This window comes from Phaethon lepturus, unplaced genomic scaffold, assembly GCF_000687285.1.
Source record: "Phaethon lepturus isolate BGI_N335 unplaced genomic scaffold, ASM68728v1 scaffold6217, whole genome shotgun sequence".
Classification (NCBI taxonomy): Eukaryota; Metazoa; Chordata; class Aves; order Phaethontiformes; family Phaethontidae; genus Phaethon; species Phaethon lepturus.
Genome location: NW_010553980.1, coordinates 163061 through 171956, shown reverse-complemented (window position 1 = coordinate 171956; position 8896 = coordinate 163061). Strand labels below are relative to the sequence as shown.

The following is an 8896-nucleotide window of genomic DNA, read 5'->3' as shown; positions in this document are numbered from 1 at the left end:
GGCGAGGGGCGCCCCCCCCCGACACGCGGCTCCCAGCCGGTAGTTGAGTTCTCCCAAGCCTCTGAGATGCAAGCCAAGCAATGCAGGAGGTTCGGATAATGTTCCTCTCCTGCCATGGCTCATCCTTTTGGTGTGTTTTGGTTCCAGGCAGAACTGGAAAATTAAAAAGCTTGAGAAAAAAAAAAGGGAGCAAAACCCAACCCGTACTAACTCCGTTGCCAGGCAGGAGCAGGGAGTGCCGCACGGGGGTCACCTCTGCTCTCCCTTGGCTGCTGCTGACTCACGGGTGCAGGGGACGTAACTCAGCCCCTGGAAACAGGGAGGAGGCCGATCTCCCAACCTGCGGGAATTCATTCAGCATTAGGCGCTGGGCAGGAGCATGCTGTTCCCTGGTCACCGCTACTCCTGTCAGGGGAAGGGGAGCCGCGGCCGCTGCTCCGTGGAGGTCTCCCTGGGGCAGACCCTCCCCGGGGCTGCCCCAGCCGTTACCACCACACTTCGCTTGCCGGAGCGACGGGATGCACCCAGTGAATGCGCCTGGCTTTCCCTTTGCTTTTCATTTTCTAAATTCGGTCTGTTTGTAGAGATGGGGAGGAAGAGGGTGGTGACTAGGCAGGAGCGGAGAAGCTGAATGTAGTGTGGTTTTTCTGTGCCGTTAATTATGTATTTTACATTTCTTCTGACACCTCATCTCAAAATGATTTGCAAACTCTGATGGCTTGGGAAGCAGGGGGTCTCCCCCGCTTTATTTTTCCCTTCCCCTCCCGTGCTCTCTGGAAACTCTTTACTCTATGTGCCAGCCATTTCGAGACGTGGGCACTGTTGCAGCTGTGCAGTAGCCGAGCTTAAACCTCAAAGGATTTTGTGCTCTGAGCGTTTGCCCTGTGGGGCCTGTTAGAGCAGGGCGGGTCACAGGGGAAGTCGCTCGCAGCAGGATTTGGCCTCAGAGTTTCACGGGGTTATTTGATTAGGATCTGAAGAGTTCCCGGGGATGCTTGGGGGAGACATCTGGAGCCGCTTCTCCTGTGGAAGGTGCCACAGGGGAGAAAGGCAGCACTAGTCACAGCTGCCACACTTGGGAAGCCATGGCAAATCGCCACTTCTGAGCTCCAGGTTTCCTGGGGCTGCGAGGCAGCAGGGCTGAAACCAAACCCCCCCACAGGCACTCCCTTTGGGTGCTAACAAGAGGCAAACCACAACTGGGTGCTGGCAGGCTGAAAGCCCTTATAATTTTTAGATTTGCTTGTCATTCACAAGGCGAACCCCAGGCTTCGAGACCTCAGGCAGGGTTAGATCCGGTGTGTGTATTGCATTTTAGTCCCCAGGACTTGGGCAAAACTCCTGACTTCACTGGTGGCTTTGCTTGAGGATGAGAAACTTTCATAACGCACGTTTTAAATTAACCATGCTTTGGGGAGCTTTTGCTGTGTAAGGGTTTTCTCTGATCTGATGTGCTCTGCTCAACTTAAACCTGAGCTAGAGAATATTTGTTGCTCCCATTCTCCCTGTGGTTTTCATGCCGGAGGGTTTTTCTTTCCCCCTGTCCAGAGCTTGGACACACACACACTTCTTCATTTGCTGTCACTTGTAGAAAGGAGATCTCCTCTGGGGTGTGGAGTGGCTCGATACCCAGCTGAGCCTGTACAGATGCGAGCTGTCACCTCCCTCCTGCCACCCACCTCCCACAGAGTCCCCATCCAGCTGCGAGCAAAGGTGCTCTGTGGCACCCAGTGTCTCTCCATGGCACAGAGGTGTTGCTAGAGCAACATCTTCAGCAAGAGATTTCTCTCTCCGTTGTGAAGCTTTTCTCCTTCCTTCCTCCTGCAAGCATCCCTGTGGTCTTGGATGTTGGCTGGGTTGAGGACATGCCGATACCCATTACTGCGCTGCAACGAGGAGCGCAAACTCTATATGCTTAATGCAGTATTAATAGTACATTGATGCAATATAGATTTCTGTCACCCTCTATACTAGCAAACATCGCTTATCACGCAGGGATGACAGATGTTTATTCCCAGCCACTTAGCTCTACATAATGGAATTGCAGCTGAAATATGGAGAGCAGCTCCCTGCCCGCGGAGGTGCAGCCCCTCGCTCTCGCTGTGCGTTGCTGTCCTGTGGGCTCTTCTCGTTAACGTGTCCTCAAGGAGATAGAGACACGTTCCTCACTGGGGACATGCTGTCCTTGCATTGGGATGAAGGATGCAGGAGCCAGCTCTCACCTCTGACTTTCTGGGTTTTTTGCAGTTGCTCTTACCCCCTTTCTGCTATTGCCTGCTTTAGAGGAGCGGGAGGGACAAGCTTGGCTCATGGTCCTCTTTCCTTTCCTGGCTGAGGGCTTCTCAAAGAGCTGTGGAAGAAACTGCACCACCCTGTTTTCTTGTGCTGAAGCAGTGAGTCTTTGAGAAGATGCTCCCCTCATCTTTACGCCGTAACTCCACGGCATGCTGGGCAGCACTAGGGTTTGCCATCAGTCCTTGCTTCAGCCATACTCAGCCCTACCTGGAGGGTTAAGCAAAGAGCTTGACAGTGGGTACAGTCCAACCACAAACTGATTTCAGAATAATAAGCTGAAATAATCTTTTTCTCCTGATCTTTTGCACATGGAAGAGAAACCAAGTGGCATATCTACTTGGCAGGTGTCAGCAGGAGGAGTGACAGGTTGTGATGGCTTTACACTTCTCTATATTTGGAAGTAAAGAGACGAGAGGAGAAGAACGGGACTTGTTGTGGAGCAAGCACTGCGTGCAGAATATGTGATGAGGGATAGGATATAGGACTACATAGCTTCAACCTGTGGTCAGGGTTTTTGGTAATGCAAAACGTGATCTAGTCTACCCTCACTTGTGTCCAAAAAATGGCTATCAGCCCTTCTGGGGCTGGAAAAGTCATCTCATTACAAGGGATAGCTCCTGATCAATGGAAAAAAAAGGGGAGCATCAGCTTGAGATAAGTTCATGAGGCTGTTGGTAGGACATCATTTTCATGCACATGCTTCTTGCCAATAACAGCAACTTTTAACCTTAGCTCTGTCTCCTGATGTTCGGGATTCAGATTTGCAAAATGGGTAATTATGAGTAGCTGAAGATTTTTGTGGTGTGGTGTATGGTAAGACTGGTAATGTTTCAGGAGAAACATTTTGGAAGATTGTTTTACTTTAATAGTAGTAATTTATTATCAGCACAATGCCTTAGATGGAGATTAGTTCCTGGATCTGATCTCTCAAGCTTTACTCAAATGCCACAGCACAGTTTTGCAGCTGCTATCTTCCCTCATATTTCTTGTCTGACCAAAGAGGTCTTCTCAAGAATGACACAAATCAGAGAAAAAAATCCAAACCTTGACAGACAAAATGAATCTGAGGGGCAGATCCTTTACAGAGCCCTGTCTGTCTCCATCAGTGGATGCTCGGTTTCCACCAGTGCTGTGAAGCTAGACTTTTGGGGCAAGTGGTTGGATTTTGGTGGAGATTGTTGCCAGATACGGCCAGAGCTGGCTGTGTTTTCCTCTTCCAGGACTGGCGCAGTCTGGGGACTGGGATGTATTCTCCACAAGGGTGGAGCAGCCGTCCTTTCGTAGAGTCCTAATGAGGGTTTTTTTCAACCTCATTTATTACAGGCTGCCCTGACATAATTACATATTCAAAGTTAGTAATTACATGTATTCATGCTAATTAAGTAATTAGATATAATTACACTAACTGTAAATACATGGTAATCGGCTAAAAAGAAGTACTTCAGAAAAAAACAAGGCAAATCACACAATAAAAGCGCCATCAGCACTCTTTCACTCAGTACCCTGTCTTTATCTTGTATTTCAGTGCAGCTTAAAAGGAACATCGTGGCCATTTAAAAAATGATGTTTTTTAAACTAATAGCTTTCCTTACCTCTGTTTCTAATAGGTCTTGAAAACAAAAATGAGAAGGATATTTACCCTTACCACTGTAAATTCTTTTTGTTTGCCGAGTGTGTTTTGTTCATCCTGGGCACGGGAAGCTAAATAGTATGCAGCATTTCTATTTCTGGTCAGTTCATGTTCCCATTTTTGCCCAAAACAACAACATAAAAATGAAGCCATAAATGCTTGTAGTTTCATTTAGCTAAAAAAGAAAACTGAACCTGTTCCTAGTGGAAAAGAGAAACTTCTCCCTCCCCCAGGGCTAAGAGGATTTGTCAAATATTATTTTCATGCAATATAAATGTGGAGCGCAGTGTGAAGTGACAACAGCACTCTGCTGCCCAGTGCCCAGCCTGGGGCCAGGCTGTACAGATCTCAGTTCCTCCCACAGGTCTCTGCTATTTCTCCAGCTTCTCCAAACTTCTCTTTTCCTCTTCTTTCCTCTAACATGGAAACCTCAGGCTCTTCTCCAGCAGGACCCAATGCCCATTACTTTTCTGAAGTGGGTCGAGACTCTTCTGTACTGGGACTCCTTGTTGTCTTATGGTCTTGTCCTTCTCAGTCAACCTGCATGAGATACTTTTAGAAGATTTAACGGGGCCCTGTGAGTAGCTGTATTCTCATTTATGTGTGTTTTGCTACTCTATTCTGTGTCTCCTCATTTGTTCAGCCTGGGTTTCTGGCTTAGGTCTGTGGAAAAGCCCTGACCTCAAAGCTCAGCTGCCAGCAGGTGGAAGGCTTTGGAGGTCACTGCAATGACCTTCTGCCTCCAGATTTCCCTTCCTTCTGGTTTTGGTTGCCTCTCATAGAAACTGCTCTGAGCTCCAAGTGCTGATGTGAACATCCTGCAAAAGATTTGGATGTTGAAGAAACTCCGCAGGCTCTGGCTGGCTTCTTCCCAAGTATATGTTACAGGTACCTGAAGAGAAGTGTAAGCAACAAAAATTACTGCTTCTGTAACCCCCCCGGAGCAGGACTGAACTTCTGTGCCCAGCATCACGTTCCTGTCCCTTTCTCCAGGCTGCAACATCTGACTAACAGGAGAGACCCCATGGCCAGTGGGACTCGATCCAATCTGCTCAGCTCTTTCCAGCCCTCTCAGCTGGTTTTCCTTACCTGTGGCTGTTTTATGCTCTTGACATGGTTTAATGGGCACAGTGGTGTTGCGTTGATGGTTGGACTTGATGATCTTAAAGGTCTTTTCCAACTTTAATGATTCTGTGATTCTGTGATCCAGTTCTGAGAGCAACTGGAAGAAATACCCACATTTTCCAGAACTCAGAAATCCAAGCTGTGTTTGCAGAAGCAGAGTGCCCATCCCATCTATTGCACCTGTACTTTGAGTTGCAACCTCATGCTCAGTGAGTCTTCAGACCTTTCTGCTGTGATGGTGCTACAGAAAAGAGTTTTTCAGGCCGTCTTGGAAATGCTGGCAAAATCCGTTGTGTATAGCTTGCCCCTCAGCCAACTCTGCAGATGTTGTCTGTGTGGTTGTACCAAAAGAAAGAAAAACAGAGTGGGAGGGTGGGAAACGTGGCTCTGCCTGGCCCCTGGCTACTTTGGAAGGAGCCTTTGTAGGCAGCAGTGCAGCCCTGCCTTGCTCCTGACACGGTGTGCACAGCGACTTGGTTCGTATGCAAGCTGATTACCTCCTGCAGCTGCTTGGGTTTTAGATCCTATCTCTGTTGCTTTCATGTGTGTTTACCGAAGATATTTGTAGCAACACCTGAGATCAAAGGGCTCCGAGCAGGCTCCAGCCCCGGCATGGGGAAGTGATGCTGGCAGTGCAGCAGCAGTGGTTGACGGCACGTCGGGTAGGGACGTTCTTGATGACTGGGACCCAGTAGGAAGACAAACCCTTAAATCAAGAACATGGCTTTGGGCTGTTAGTGTCGACCTGCCTCCAGAGAGGCTATCCTGGTGTTGGCAATACTCCTAGATACAGACATCAAGGAGTGGACAGGGTGTTTTCTCATACAAAACTCAGTCTGTTCCTCCGTCCAGAAAGCATCTCCTCCAGACCATTTAATCATGGTGCCTGTTGGGGCAGCAAGCAAGGTTGGCTTGCCTGGGGTGATTTCAGGAAGGGAGTCCATGATGTGTGAACTGTCAAGCACTTAACACACCAGGTGAGGGGAGGCCCTGAGCTGGTTTTATCCTGGATTTGCAGTGGCTCTAGCACAGCAGGCTGCTCTCACTGCCTGGCAGCCTTGTCTCTGCATCAAATGGATTGGACTGGACTGCCCAAGACGTGCCATGTCATGGAGGATGTGTACTGCACTCCTGATACTTTGTCTTGCATCCAGCCCCCTGCTCATCTCATACAGGGGCTCACACACCCTCACATTGCTCTTGCAGCATCCCCTGGCCCCCACGCACATACCACTGTCCCTGCGTACGTGGGCATGTGTTCCCCACCCTCTCGCCCATGCACCATGGGATGGACATGGTATAAAACACTTGCTGAATCAGCTCTTCTTCATTCCCATGGCACAGCTCCATGCATGGTGACACCTACACACCCATCACCTCTGCCTCATGACTGCTGCTGCCAAAGCACATCTGGATTTCTGCTGAGTGTCCTCATAGCTCTGCCTTTCCTCAGCTAAGCCAGGGATGCCATGATGCTCCTGACCAGGCAGTTCCCTTGCCAGGGATTGCCCATAGTCATCAAAGACGGTTGCATCTCCAGTTTCTAGTGGGCATTCAGGGCTTGGCAGCACAGGCATGTTTTTTGCCTGTGGTCTGGCGTGATTCAAGACTCATTGTAGCAGGGTGAGAGGAAAGGAGTGGGATGAAATGGGGATAAAACGGGTTTTCACTCCCTATATTATCGGCTATGTGCCCAGACATTGGTGCTTCTGTCTATCCCGTTGCGCTTGTAGTGCTCTTGACCCCATGGTGCTCTTAAGCATGAAGGAGGTGTCCATGCCAAAGGAAGGAGGGCTCTGTTTATCAGCCAGTGCTCCTCATGCTCGGGGCTTCATCCCTGCAAGACGAGAGGTAGTGCATGGTGTGTGTCTTGAAGCTATTGCAAACTCAGGCAGCCTGGGTGTCAGGGGTAACGAAGGGGGTTCAAGCATAGCCTCCTAATGGCTCATCGATTGTGTGAATTTTGCTGTGGGTGCCTTTAAAAATAGCTGATCTGTGTATGTGCGTGTAGGTAGAGTTGTGGTACTGATTTCTCTTGGCAATTAGCAGTTAGATATTTGTCTTGCTTTTAATAAGTTTACTGTGATTTATAACGCTTGGCTGTTGGGAAAGTATCTGGAGGCCGGGGTATCTCTGTGTTCCTAGGACAAGAGGGATGTGCCTGTGGTATCTGGCCGTGGGGTTCCCTTGAAGGCACTGGGAGCTCTCAGAGTTTGCAAGGATGTTGTATTGTGACTTTGTAGTCTAACCGGGCCAGCTTTCAGGTTTAAAATCTAGCTCTCAGAAGTGCGTGGGGACTCATTGTGGTAAGACAGGAGCTATCTCTCTGGGTAGAAGATTGCAGGCTCTCATTGTTTGTTCATTGTCCAGTTAAATTATGATTCCTAATTAAAAATAGCTGTTATTGTTTATGAGTTGGAGCAGTTTTGCATGACTGCACACACAGCAGGAACATTATTAGTAGCGCTGCCCTGTGGGACAAGAAGTACAGCCCAATAGAAGTTAAAAAAAACCCCTTCCTTGAGTGTTGCTTTTGGGCTAGACAGCCAAAAATACCCTGTTCAGTCCTGAAAGCTGGGGAAAGACCCATGTAAAAAGTTATACTGCCTAAAGAGTTTCTCATGTCAAAGGGGACTTTTGCTTCCCAGCTTAGCATGGTGGCTGGCTCTGGGGAGATGGTGTGTGCAGGCAGTGATGGCTCATGCCTCCTGGCAGCATGGGTTAGAGCAGCGCTTCTCTCTGTAAAGTGGAGCTTGATTGCTTCACATATAATATAACAAAAACACAGAAATTATCATTCTTAGTTGCTTAACATTTCCAGACCACCTCAGCTTCCTTCTGGCGATTTTGCTCTCATCGGTTGTGGGAGTGGACAGGGAGTGGGTTCACTGCCAGTGGGGTCGGTGGGATGGAGGAAGATGATGCTGTTAGCTGAAGCATCCACTTCTGCTGTGTGCTCCTGAAGCCCTGATCTGAAGCAGCTGTCTTGCACCGTGGTTAAACATAAAGCACTGGCCTTGCTGAACTCAGCGTGTTTTACTCAAGTGAACAGACCCAGCTGAGAACTCGGCAAACCCATTTCCACGTGTAGCTGATGTAAGATTTGTATGCAAGTGTCTCGAGGTGAAAAGTACATTGAATTCACAGCATGTAAGGATTGCTCTCAATGCCCGGGCTTGTCTTCCATTAAGGGAGGGTTTATTGCATAATCCATTTTTAGATACCTGCATGCTCGTTCCGAAACAGACTGCAAGTTACCTAATGCTGAACCCTGCTTGAATCTGGTTTTTGAGCCCTGTCTCCCTCTCTCTACCTGGATAGATCCATTTAAGAGACATCAACAAATGGAGGGTCAATGAAAGTATGAAAATTTCTGTATGTACATCAACAATCGGGCTGTCCTGCCGTCTGCAGCTAAGCGTGGCCAATACAGGATGCGGTACTCAAACGAGCAATGACTTAAATCTTTGCGTAGACTCAGCTTTTCCAGTTATTAGTTCCAAGTTCATATTTGTTGCTGATATTTCATCGGTACTTGCGGTTCTCTGTCACAGTTGTGGGTCTGCAAAAGTGTCACACCTTTCTTTCAGCACTGCTAAGCTATTTTTCCTCAATGAATTAGTGCACTGGGTCTGAAGGTTACTATACCTACCTATTTTTTTATGTGTGTATATATATCATATCTATGTTTGATCTATTTGAAAGATACTGTTTTATAATGTTTAGGCACCTGTTCTTATCTTGTTGATACATTTTAACAGGTTTTACATCACCGATCCCTGTCCCACCACCATACCTCCTTTTTTACCCCTTTGCAAAGAGAAAGGAATTTATGTAAATTTTTTT

At 48.0% G+C, this 8896-nt stretch overlaps 1 protein-coding gene across 1 annotated transcript in view; it reads left to right on the top strand.

Annotated features, from left to right (window-relative positions):
* The window catches only part of NTRK3 (neurotrophic tyrosine kinase, receptor, type 3), a 98052-nt gene that overhangs the window by 2354 nt on the left and 86802 nt on the right, over nt 1-8896 (top strand). The window lies entirely within an intron of this gene.